We start from the raw sequence: 13118 nt of genomic DNA, 5'->3' as shown, positions 1-13118 counted from the left end.
CGTGATGATGCGATTCGGCACCCCGAACCGGCTCACGATGCCCTTGATGAACTTGACCGCGGAACCCGCGGGAATGGTGCGGACAGCCTCTACTTCAGCCCACTTGGTGAACTTGTCCACGGCGACGTAGAGGTAGCGGTAGCCCCCTGGCGCCCGAGGAAACGGGCCCAAGATGTCCAGCCCCCAGACTGCGAATGGCCACGAAAGGGGATAGTCTGCAAGCCTCCTGCTGGCTGATGGATCTGCTTGGCGTGGAACTGGCAGGCTTCACAAGCTTTCACTAGTTCCACGGCGTCATTGAGCGCGGTGGGCCAATAAAACCCACTGCGGAACGCCTTGCCGACGAGGGTCCGTGATGATGAATGATGTCCGCAGTCTCCGCCGTGTATATCTTCCAGTAGTTCCTTCCCTTGCTCCCTGGAGATGCAGCGCAGGGATACATCGTTTGGTCGCTTCCGGTAGAGCTCTCCATCTTTGATGCAGTATGCCGTGGCCTGGCGTGCCACTCGCTCTGCTTCCTCCTCCTTCTCCGGCAGGGTCCCTTGCGTTAAGTAGCTCCGGAGCTCCGTGATCCAACATCCCTCCTGAGGTTCCATCGTCAGGAGCAGGCGTGCTCCGAGGCCGGGCCACAGGCCGGAGCTCCTGAGGCAGGTGGCTGGGGGAGCTCCTCCCGGGGCTGAGCCGTGTTTGATAATGACGGCAGGGCCCTGGACGCGCGTTTGGCGATGTCATCGGCTTCCTGATTGGTGCCATGGGGCACATGCTGCAACTCCAACCCCCAGAACTGCTTCTCCATCCTGCGGACCTCCGCAAGGTAGGCTTCCATGTGCTCATCCTTCGGCTCGTACACCTTGTTGGAGAAGTTGACAAGAAGCTACGAATCGCCCTTGATGGTGACGCGTTTCACCCCCAGGGCAGCCGCGGCCTTCAAGCCCGCTATTAGACCTTCATACTCCGCTATGTTGTTGGAGACCTTTTCACCTTGCTGGAAATAGAGCTGCACGGCGTACTAGAGCTTGTTCTGAGTGGGCGATATAAGCACCGCCCCAGCCCCAGCGCCGTGCCTGGAGAATGCCCCATCGAAGTACATGACCCAGCCTCTGGCGCCTCGCTTCCCGGGGACAGGGATCGATCCTCGTCAGCCTTGAGGCCTGGCGCCTCCGTCCATTCTGCCACAAAATCCGCCAACGCTGCTCCCTTGATGACTCTGGTTGTGCTGAATTCGAGCTAAAACGCTTGCAGCTCTATGTTCCACTCGGCGACACTTCTAGCTGAATTGGGGCTCCTGAGCACTCTCTCCAGGGGGTATGACGAGACGACCTTGATGGGGTGACCCTGAAAATAGTGCCGCAGCTTGCGCGAGGCCACCAGCAGCGCGAGGAGGAGTTTCTGAGGCATGGGGTACCGTGCCCTTGCATCCCGCAACACAGTGCTGACGAAGTACACTGGGTGCTCAACTAGGTGGAGTGCATCAGTGCTGGTGGCTCCCTTCGGAGACCTTAGCGCCTCTTGAGGCAATGAGGACTCCTGAGACTGGCCATTTGGGAGTGGGGCCTCTTCTGCTTCCGGTGCGCCCCTCTGCGGCGGCTGATCCTCCTCAGCCGCTGTAGCAGTTTCTGTGGGCCTTCCCCGTTCCTGTTCCGCCTCGTCCCAGGCCGCTACTGCGGTTTTGATTCGACGCTCCTCTCTGACTGCCACCAAGGCTGCACTGGCGGAGTAGGGAGTGGCGGCGATGTAAAGCACCAGGGGCTCTTGAGGGCGCGGAGCCACCATGACCGATGGTCTGGTCAGGTATCTCTTGAGATCCTGGAACACCTTGTCGGCCTCTTCAGTCCACTCGAAGGGCCCCTTTTTCTTCATTAGCTGGAAGAAAGGTAGCGCTCGCTCCCCCAACTTGGAAATGAAGCGCCCTAGCGCGGTCACGCGCCCCGTGAGCTTCTGCATTTCTCTGAGGGTCTTTGGCGGGCTCATGTCTTCCGCTGCCTTGACCTTCTCCGGGTTAGCCTCGATGCCTCGGTGGGACACGAGGAAACCCAAGAGCTTGCCCGAGGGGGCTCCAAACACACGCTTCTCTGGGTTGAGCCGTAGGTTCACTGCGTTGAGGCTCACGAAGGTTTCCTCCAGGTCTCGTATCAAGGTCCCGGCCTCCCGAGACTTTACCATGATGTCATAGACATAAGCTTCGACATTCTTCCCGAGCTGCGGGCCCAGGGTGATGTGCATCAGCTGCTGAAAGGTCGCCCCTGCGTTACGCAGCCCGAATGGCATGCATGTGTAGCAGTACACCCCACACGGGGTTAGGAAGGCTGTCTTCTCGACGTATTCTACCGCCATCTTGATCTGGTGATACCCAGAGAAGGCATCCAGGAAGCATAACAGGTCGCATTCAGCAGTGGAATCGACGATCTGGTCGATGCGGGGGAGCGGGAACGGATCTTGCGGGCACGCTTTGTTGAGGTTGGTGAAGTCGACACACATGCGCTCCTTCCCTCCCTTCTTTGGCACAATGACAGGGTTGGCCAACCAATCTGGGTATCGGACCTCGCGAATGACCCCAGCGGCCTCTAATTTGCGGGTCTCTTGGACGATGAAGGCCTGCTTTTCTGTGGACTGCCGCTTGGCCTTCTGCTTCACAGGGCGCACGTTGGGGCACACATTGAGGTGATGCTCAATTAAACTCCTGGGGATCCTTGCCAACTGGTCTGGCTCCCAAGCGAATACCTTCTTGTTTGCGCACAGGAACCCGACCAGGGCCTCTTCCTGCTCGGGTTTGAGGTGGGCGCCTATGGTGAAAATGGCGTTGGTGGACCCGTCCTCATCGACGGGTATCTGCTTGGTTTCTGCCTTGTCTTGGGTGAACAACTGCTTCTTCTTGGTGGGCGCAGCTCCCTTGGGCTCGGGGGCCTCCAAGTCGGCGGGATGTGCCGACGCCGCTGTCTTGAAGACGAGCTTGAGCACCCGCAGAGCATCCCCGGTGTCCCTGTGCACGGTGAGGACACCGCTGCTCCCGGGCATCTTCATGAGGTTGTACGCCGGGTGCGTCGCTGCCATGAACTGTGCCAGCGCTGGGTAGCCGAGGATGGTGTTGTAGGGGAGGCCGATGGGGCGATGTCGAAGTCGACCTGCTCCGTGCGGAAGTTGTCGTAGGTGTCGAAGGTTACTGGGAGCCGGATCTGTCCCAAGGAGCTGGACGATCCGCCCCGAACGCCTGAGAAGGGTCGGCTGGGTCGCAGCCGTTCCTGGGGTATGCAGAGGAGATTGAAGGCCTCGATCGAGAGCATGCTAAGGCCCGCGCCGCCATCAATGAGGGTTCTGGTGACGGCCACCTGGCAGATGGTGGGGGTGCACAGCATGGGGAGCGCACCCGAGCAGGCCGAGTTGCAGGGGTGGTCCTCCAAGCTGAAGGTCAGGCCGGTCTGGGGTGCCGCCCGATCCAGGGGAGCCCCCTGCCGCGTGGAAGCGGCGCTGACCCGGCGGATGAATGGCTTGATGTGGTGACTTGTGGGCGGCGCCGGCGAGCCGCCCAAGACGGCCGCGACGACCGGGGGTGTTGACGCGGCGCGATAGACGGGGGAGAGGTTGCGGGGCTCCATGGGCGCGCGCAGCGCGCGGGGCGAAGAACCAGCTGGGGTGAGCGTGGGAATTGCGGAGCGGCCGCCTTGCCGCACGGATAGATGCTGGGACAATGCTTGCTGCCCATCCCCTGCCGGGCCGGTGGCGGTGTTGACGGCAGGTGACGGGGAACGGCGTGGATGCCCGCCGACAGGGGCCGTCCGGGCGACGCGGAAGCGAGTGCGGCCCGGTGCTCGGCGCGGGCCCGACGAGCGTCAGACATGGGCGTGATGGTCGGACGAGAACGGGGCGGTGGAAGACGAATTCCGGCGCACTCCTACCTGGCGCGCCAAATGTCGGATTTCGGGTTCCGGCAGACCCTTGAGGTTCGAACACTATGGTGCGCGTGGAGATTTTGCCTCCTACCTACCTGCACCCCTCCGCCATGCTAGGATCTAAACTAAGGAAAGAACAACACAAGAGACACAGGGTTTATACTGGTTCGGGCCACCGTTGTGGTGTAATACCCTACTCCAATGTGTAGTGTGGTGGATTGCCTCTTGGGCTGATGATGATGAACAATAGAAGGAAGAACAACCTCGCGAGGGTCTGTTCCTGGCTGGGGCGACGAACTGCTCGGAGGAGTTCAGTCACCTTTTTCTCTCTCTCTCTCTGCTTTCCTCCGACCGACCCCTTGCTGTGTGGGTGGCTGGTCCTATTTATAGAGGCCCTGGTCCTCTTCCCAAATATCGAGCGGGAAGGAAGCCAACAATGGCGGGCTAATTTGAATCGGGACAACAAGTATCAGCTATCCTGACAAAAGTAGTCTTCGCCTGCGCAAAGCTCTGGTGATGACGTCGTCTTGGGCTACACGGTGACCTCCGTCTCGTAGTCCTCCTCGTCTTGGTCTCGTTGCACCGAAATGGCAACCATTGCCTGATGCCTCGGTACTCCGCGGCTGCGCTTGCCCCCTTTGCACCAAAGAGGAAAGGAGGACGTTGCGCGGACTGGCACCCGCCTGGCGCCCTGAGTCGTCATGGTTTGCGTCATGGGCACCTCATGAGGTACCCCGCCTTGATCTCTCCGCCTCCTCGTGAGCCAGCCTGGCGAGGCCGTGCCTGAGGAAGCTTCACGTCGTCCGACCCGCGAGGCTTGGCCCCTCGCGAGGGTCTTGGGTTTGTGTTGGTGAAGATGGGCCGTGCTGGGCCCCCCTTCCCAGAACGCCGACAGAGTCTTTGGTCTTTGTATCTTCACGGCCCAACAGTCCGACCCATATCCAATAGATCGGACACTCGAGGTCCCCTTAGTCCAGGACTCCCTCAGTAGCCCCTGAACTAGTCTTCAATGACGATGTATCCGGCGTGCAGATTGTCTTCGAAATTGCAAGATGGGTTCCACTTTCTGAATACTCCAAGATAGTCCTCGGATAAAACGAAGGTGTCCGAATCTGCAGCGTAAGTACCACACACAACTACAGAGAATATAATATTTCACGAGTCCCATCTGCTGACAACTTTTTACAAGATGACATCATGTTTGTGCAGCCATTATATTGAACCATTTTTGTCTGTCGTTCCGTGTTTCGAGATGCGGTTTCTATTGGCACGTCTTGTCAAAGCAGAGATCGTGCCCCCTTATCGTGGGATTCTCATCACTACGGGCGTGGGTAACCCAACCATGCCGTTTACACAGCCCTTGGGAATAGGCGAGTTTTAGGGCGAGCGGGGAGGCGTTCGATATTCACTGCCTTTATAAGGGGATAAGTACTCCCCTTATTCTCCCTCGCCTTCTCTCTTCCTCTGCCCTTCTACTCTTGAGCTATAGCGCCCAAGTTCTCATGTTTCCCACTTGAGCAAGCACTCAACCATGTCTGGATCCGGAGGTCAAGGCAAGTGGATGGCCTCCATCATCAAGGAGAAGGACATTGCCGAGCTTCGGGCAGCCGGGTATCTCGCGAAGGAAATCACCCACTTTCTTCCAGCCCAGGGGCAAGTCGTCCCCACACCAGAGCCCAACGAGAGGGTGGTATTCATCCCTCATTTCCTCTGCAGACTAGGGTTTCCACTCCACCCTTTCGTCCGCAGGCTGATGTACTATTATGGGATAGACTTCCATGATCTATCCCCGAACTCCTTCCTCGACACCTCGGCGTTCATCATCGTGTGTGAGGCCTTCCTCCTCATCCAACCCCACTTCGGGTTGTGGCTCAATGTCTTCAACGTGAAGCCGAAGATGGTGGATGGCCAGCACGCGGAGTGTGGAGGCTCTATGGTGAGCAAGCTGACCAATGTCTCCTAGCCAAAAGGCACTTCCGTGGAGACTGTCAAGGAATGGCAGAAACAGTGGTTCTACATCACAAAACCCCGTGGCGCCAACTAGGCCGCACCTGCCGAATTCAACTTCGGTGCTCCAATGTGGCTCACCTCCTGGGTTGAGAAGAGCCCGAATTGGTCTTGGTCAGACGAGCTGATAGCGCTGCAGACATGCGTTAAGAGTATGGTGGATAAAGATATCAAGCTCGTCGATGTAATCTAGGTGATCCTAGTTCGTCGGATTCTCCCGTGCCAAAGCCGAAGCCGCCCTTTATGGGAGTTCAATCCGAAGAAGCAGAATACCTTGAGGAGGCTCTTCGAAACTACTCATGAAGATGCCTGGAAGTTGCTTTTCAATGGCAAGGAGACACCGCCAGCCACATACTCGGACCACGGGCATGACATTAACCACCTCACCAACGAGGTATGTTTTTTAAGGCATCCTCTACTTGCTTGTTTGAAGGATGATATTTGAGTTTTTATTATCATTACTTCTTCAGGAATGGATGGAGAGGGCGAAGCGGATCCAGTGCCCGGCTCCGCTGCCTGAAGAACCAATCATCCCGCGTCTAGCGAAGAAGAAGGCCAAGGGGAAGGCCAAGGGGCCCCGGAGTGGCCCCAGCCGCAAGGGCGCTTCGGGCGTGACGTCCGAAGACAAGACCCGCTCCTCTACTGCCAAAGACGATGACGATGAAGAGGAGGAGGAAAGCGACTCTCCCCCTAATGGGGTGTCGGAGTAAATGGCCATGGGTAGCCTAGCCGGCTTCCCCTGGCACTTCTGCAAAAATTACGAGCCCGCCCGGCTCTCAAAAATCCAAGACACGGGGCCGCCTTCCCCCCGCCGGCTAGTGTCTAGGCCGGCTTTGGGAAGGCGGTCCGACTTCAACCTTTATGAGAGGGCCGACTCCAAGAAGCCGGCTACGAGAAAGCCGACTCCTTCAAGCCGGCTCCCCATAAAGTAGTCAAGACCGTACCCACAAAGTTTGCACCCACCTAACGGCGGTGCGATGGGGCATGGCTACAGAAGAGCCTGCCACCCCCGAATCCCGGAGCACGCCTGGCACAGTGCGCCGTACGAGGTAGGCATGACCCGTCCGGCGCAGCACTGTTGCCATGTTGACCCTGGCGTCACCCACGACGGGCCGCCAGCGTGGCCCACAGGCGGTGGGCTCCTTAGAGCAGGGAGACGGCCGAAGGCGGCCGCGCTTCCTGCCAGCCGGCCCAAGACGGAGCCGGCTCCGCCAGCCGGCCCGCCGCTTCCCTCGAAGAGGACGCCCCATTAAGGAGACAAGACGCGGTAAGGCAAAAACGATCACCCGGCAGGCGGCGGTACTATAGCCGCACTTACCACGACGAAGCTCATGTCAGCAAGATGAAGCCACAGTGACCAAGGAGTTGACAGCCGGCGGGGCCCACCAGTCGGCGGGTCCTAGCAGTCGGCGCAGAAGTCGGCGAGTGCAGTCACAGACGGCTGGGCCCCGCGCCCAGCTGGATTACCATTGTACCCCCGGGGGGTAGGCCTATATAAACCCCCCGGGGCACCCATGCAAAGGGTTCGACCCCCTGCTAGTTCTAGAGACGATACAAGAAGAAGAAGCAGGCTAGTCGTGCCCTTTCTTCCTCCTCCTCCCCCAAACAGCTCAAGGAGCGTTGTGTAGCTACTCGATTCATCTAGTGAGCATGCGGAGACCCCGCAGAGCAGCAGTAGGGGTGTTATCTCTTCGGAGAGCCCCGAAGCTGGGTAAGAGCCGCCGGCGTGCGTGTCTACGCCTCATCCCGCTTCCAGGCACCGGCGACGTCTTACTGGTTCCCACATAGATAAGCCACCCGTTGGCATATGTCGCACCTACCACCCGACATTTGGCGCCCACCGGGGGGCTAGGCGCACCGTCGTCCGGAGACCTGTTCTGGACGGGAACCCTCTTCCTCCCCAGCGAGCGTAGCCAGCCCGGCACGCCCGATGGTGCTTGCCACGACGCGCTGCAAGGCGTCACCAGCGTCTGCGCGGCAAGCAGCCTCGCCGATCTCCCTGACGAGCTCGCCTCCGATGCGGGCGCTGACCGCCTCGCCAACTTTCTCGGCCAACTCCATGTCTCTAGCGAGCCCGCTACGGACCTGGAGTCAGTTGGTTCCACCGACCCGATGCCTGTTGACTCGACACGGCCTCCTACGGCGCCTTCCCCGCCAATGTCGCGATCTACAACGACCCGCTTCCCCGAGCCGACGGCCACGATGCTGTCGCCACCGAAGTGATGTTTGTCGGCCACAGCGGCCCGGCCGATGAGAGCGCCCGCGATGCCTCGCGCGCGGCGGCCCATGACTTGTCCGCTCCTCTCCCGGCCGACGCCGACGACGAAGCCCTGGAAGCACGCCGCCTCGCCCTCCTCGCGGAGGGCCGGAGGCTGGCCTCCGTAAGACGCCTCACTGAGGCCTACCAGCGCGTGGCTGACCGCGCCGCCTTCGGCACGCCGGCCCCGAGCGGGCCAAGACGGGCCGACCTTGTCAAGCAACGCGGCGCCGTCATCGCCGACGCGCTGGGAGTCGACCGCCCGGTCTATGCCACTCCGCTCGAGAACTTGCGTGCCGCCCAGGCGGCCGTAGACGAGCTGGTCGGCCTGGAGCCCGAAGACCTTCCCCACATGACCCGGCGCATCCAGCAGTTGATCGACGCCGCCACGCAGCGGCACGAAGCCGACGCTCGCGCAGAAAGCCTTCCCCCGCGCCGAGAGCACGGCGCGACATCCCGGACGCCGACTACGAGCGATACCCGCGTGCGACGCGAGAAGGAGCCAGCTACCAGCCGCCGCCGGACCCGGATCTCCATCGAGCGGGACGCGGACGGTTATCCCCGAGCCATGGAGTGGCGGGGCGACCTGCCTCCGCCTCCGCCCCGTGGAGAGAGATATCCCGCCTCACCGCCAGTGGCGCACCCGACTCTCAGCGGCCGACTGGGCCGCCGCGAAGGAATCGGTGAGAACGACGCCCGCCATCGGCTCGACCGCCTGGCACGATCCCTGGCATTGGAAGAAGAAGACGATGTCGGCCCGCCTTGCTTTGGCCCTCGCATCCGCGACGAGCCCTTTCCCAAAGGGTTCTCGCTCCCAAGAGACACGCCCAAGTACAACGGCTCCGTGAAGCCAGAAGATTGGTTGATCGACTACTCCACCGCAGTTAGCATAGCCAACGGCAACCGGCGAGTCGCCGTGAAGTACGTGCCCCTCATGCTGCAAGGCACGGCGCGGACTTGGCTCAACAGCCTCAAGCCGCGTAGCATCAACAGCTGGCTAGACTTCACAGAAGCCTTCATCTGCAACTTCACCAGCACCTACAAGCGGGCTCCCAAGCCCAGACAGCTCTCCTTGTGCGTGCAAGGACCCGCTGAGTCCACTCGTGATTACCTCACGCGTTGGGCCGAGCTCCGCAACTCTTGTGAAGGGGTGCACGAGGTACAAGCCATAGAGTACTTCACAGCCGGATGCCGAGAAGGCACCCTCCTCAAGCACAAGCTCCTCTGCGACGAGCCGGCTACTCTCGATGAGCTTCTGGACATAGCGGACAAGTACGCCACCGACGACTCCTCGATGAAGACCGAGCTTCGGGTAGACGCGTCCGGGAAGGTGCTCAACCCGGCGCCCAAGACGCCGGCTGGAGAGCCCGGCCGACACCCCAACTCGAACGACAACAAGCGCCAGGGCCCTGCGCCGCCTCCCGCTAGCCGGCAGGTGGCCACGGTCGAAGATGCGCCGCCCGAAGAGCGACCGGCGCCCAAGAAGCCCAAGGGCGGCAGGCCGGCTTGGCAGCCCGCCTTCTCCTACGAGCAAACCCTCGACGCCCCTTGCAAGTTCCACAGCGGCGCAAAGCCGTCCAACCACACGACCCGGAAGTGCAACTGGCTCACCCGAATGTCTAAAGGCGAGGGGCTCTTGCCACCTCCGCCTGCCGGCCCGCCGCCTCCGCCTCCGCCGCCTCCGGCCGCTCGGCCCGCAGTCGGAGCCGCGCATGACGAGTTCCCTGATGAGCAAGCAACCTACGTCGTCTTCACCAGCCAGCCCGAAGACCGGCGTGGCAAACGCCGAGAGCACCAGGAAGTCAGCGTGGTCGTTGCCAACCCCGCTGAACACATGCATTGGTCAGAAAAGCCCATCAGCTGGAGCCGGGCCGACCACCCGGAGGTGATGCCGTCTCCTGGCTCTTATGCTTTGGTCCTGGAAGCCACCCTTGCAACAGACAGACGCGCCGCCCGCTTCTCTCGTGTATTGATAGACGGCGGGAGCAGCATCAACATCTTGTATCGTGACACCCTGGAGAAGTTGAACGTCAAGACAAAACAGCTCACGCCCACTCGGACAGTGTTCCACGGCATCGTACCCGGCCTGTCCTGCGCCCCCATTGGCAAAATCAAGATTGATGTACTTTTTGGGGACAAGGAGCATTTCCGCCGGGAAGCGATCTGGTTTGAGGTGGTGGACCTGGAGAGCCCTTACCATGCATTGCTGGGCCGACCTGCCTTGGCCAAATTCATGGCGGTTCCCCACTATGCATACCTCAAGATGAAGATACCAAGCACCAAAGGCGTCACCACCGTAGCCGGCGACGACAAGAAGTCCTCCGAGTGCGCCGCGGCCAGCAGCCGAGTCCCTTGAAAGATGCTGGACCGAGTCGTGGCCATGGCCGGCAAGCAATCGGCCGTGTCCCCTGAGCCTAAGGAGCACGACACTCAAGGGTCTTTTCAGCCGGCCAAGGAGACGAAGAAGATACCTCTTGACCCCGAGCGTCCGGAGAGGTTTGCCGTCATCGGGGCAAACCTGAACAGCAAATAGGAAGGCAAGCTCAACGATTTCCTCCGTGAGAATCGGGGCATCTTCGCATGGTCCCCCAAGGACATGCCGGGTGTTCCGAGGAAATTCGCCGAGCACAAACTGCATGTTCGAGAAGGCGCGAAGCCGGTCAGACAACCCCTTCGCCGGCTGTCAGAGGAGAAGCGCAGGATTGTAGGGGAGGAGATAGCCCGGCTCTTGGCGGCCGGCTTCATCATGGAAGTTTTCTTTCCAGAGTGGCTCGCCAACCCGGTCCTTGTGTTGAAGAAGAATAACAAGTGGCGCATGTGTATAGACTACACAAGTCTCAACAAAGCCAGCCCCAAAGATCCTTTTGCCCTGCCAAGGATAGACCAAGTGATAGACTCCACGGCCGGATGCGAGCTGTTGAGTTTTTTGGATGCTTACTCTGGATATCACCAGATAAAGCTAGACCCGGATGACCGCCTGAAGACCGCCTTCATCACGCCGTTCGGAGCCTTCTACTACTTGACTATGACATTCGGCTTGAGAAATGCCGGTGCCACCTTTCAGCGTTGCATGCAGAAGTGCCTCCTCAAGCAGCTCGGCAGGAATGCCCACGTTTACGTGGACGACATCGTGGTGAAGACGGAGAAGCGTGGCACCTTGCTGGAAGACCTCAAGGAAACATTTGAGAACCTGCGCCGGTTCCAAATCAAGCTCAACCCCGAGAAATGCGTGTTCGGGTTGCCAGCTGGCCAGCTCCTAGGCTTCCTGGTCTCCGAACGCGGCATCGAATGCAACCCAGCGAAGATCAAGGCCATCGAGAGAATGGCGATCCCCACCAAGCTTCGAGACATTCAGAAGTTCACCGGGTGCTTAGCCTCCTTGAACCGTTTCATGAGCCGGCTCGGAGAAAAGGCCCTCCCCCTCTACCGCCTCATGAAGAAGAGCACTCACTTCAAGTGGAACGACCAGGCCGACCAAGCTTTCCACTAGTTGAAGAAGATGCTGGCCACGCCGCCTGTCCTCGCAGCGCCGACCGAGAAAGAGCCCATGCTCCTTTACATCGCTGCAACCAACCGGGTGGTCAGCACCGTCATCGTAGTCCAGCGCCCGGAAGAAGGTCGAGCCCAGCCGGTCCAGAGGCTGGTGTATTATTTGAGCGAGGTGCTGTCCGCCTCAAAGCAGAACTACCCGCACTACCAAAAGATGTGTTACGGCATGTACTTCACCGCCAAGAAGCTGAAGCCCTACTTTCAAGAGCACCCCGTCACGGTCGTATGCACTGCCCCGCTAGCCGAGATCATAGGCAGCCGGGATGCGTCCGGCCGGGTCGCGAAATGGGCGATCGAGCTGGCCCCTTACACAATCTTCTACCAGCCCCGCACCGCCATCAAGTCCCAAGCGCTGGCCGACTTCCTCGTCGACTGGGCCGAGACCCAGTACCTGCCGCCGGCTCCGGACTCCACCCATTGGCGCATTCACTTCGACGGGTCCAAGATGCGCACCGGCTTGGGAGCCGGCATCGTCCTTACCTCTCCCAAAGGCGACAAGCTCAAGTACGCGCTACAGATCCACTTCGCCACCTCCAACAATGTGGCCGAGTACGAGGCGCTCATACACGGGCTCCGGCTTGCCAAAGAGCTTGGCATTCGCCGGATCCTGTGTTATGGCGAATCGGACCTGGTAGTCCAGCAGTCATCCGGTGACTGGGACGCCAAGGACGCGAACATGGCGAGCTACCGTTTCTTGGTCCAACAACTCAGCGGATACTTTGAAGGGTGAGAGTTCCTCCACGTACCTCGAGCCGACAACGAGCCAGCTGATGCCTTGGCCCGAATAGGCTCCACCCGGCAAGCAATTCCAACCGGCGTCGCTCTACAATGCCTACTCAAGCCGTCTATCAAGCCGTCTCCGGAATCCGATTCCATCTTCGTGCCGCCTAACCCCGATGCGGCCAGGTCCGGCTCGAAGAATCAAGTAGCCGACCTCAAGACCCCTGTAGCCGGCCCGGGGACTTCGGCAGCCGGCTCGGGGACTGCGGTAGCCGGCCCGGGGACTGCACCAGCACTACAGCCGGCGGCCGACTCCAGCACCTCACCGCCCAGCCTTCCCACTCTAGTGGCAGTAGCCACGTTGGCAGTAGCCACGTTGGCAGTAGAAGAAATCGCGGCTCCATCTTGGGCTCAGTCCATCCTCAACTTCTTAGTGAAGCAAGACCTGCCGGCTGACGAAACAGAAGCAAGACAAGTCCAGCGTTGAGCCGGAGCGTACACGATCGTCAACAGAGAACTACTCAAGCGCAGCGTCACCGGAGTCCTCCAGCGATGCGTCGAGCAAGAAAAGGGCATTGCAATCCTCGCAGACATTCACCAAGGAGAGTGCGGCCACCATGCGGCCTCAAGATCACTTGTCGCCAAAGCCTTCCGCCATGGTTTCTTCTGGCCGACTGCTTTGGACGACGCCAAAGAAC

Source organism: Triticum urartu, chromosome 3 (genome assembly GCF_003073215.2).
Source record: "Triticum urartu cultivar G1812 chromosome 3, Tu2.1, whole genome shotgun sequence".
Taxonomy (NCBI): Eukaryota; Viridiplantae; Streptophyta; class Magnoliopsida; order Poales; family Poaceae; genus Triticum; species Triticum urartu.
The sequence above is the reverse complement of the archived record's forward strand: the minus strand, read 5'-3'. Positions refer to the sequence as shown.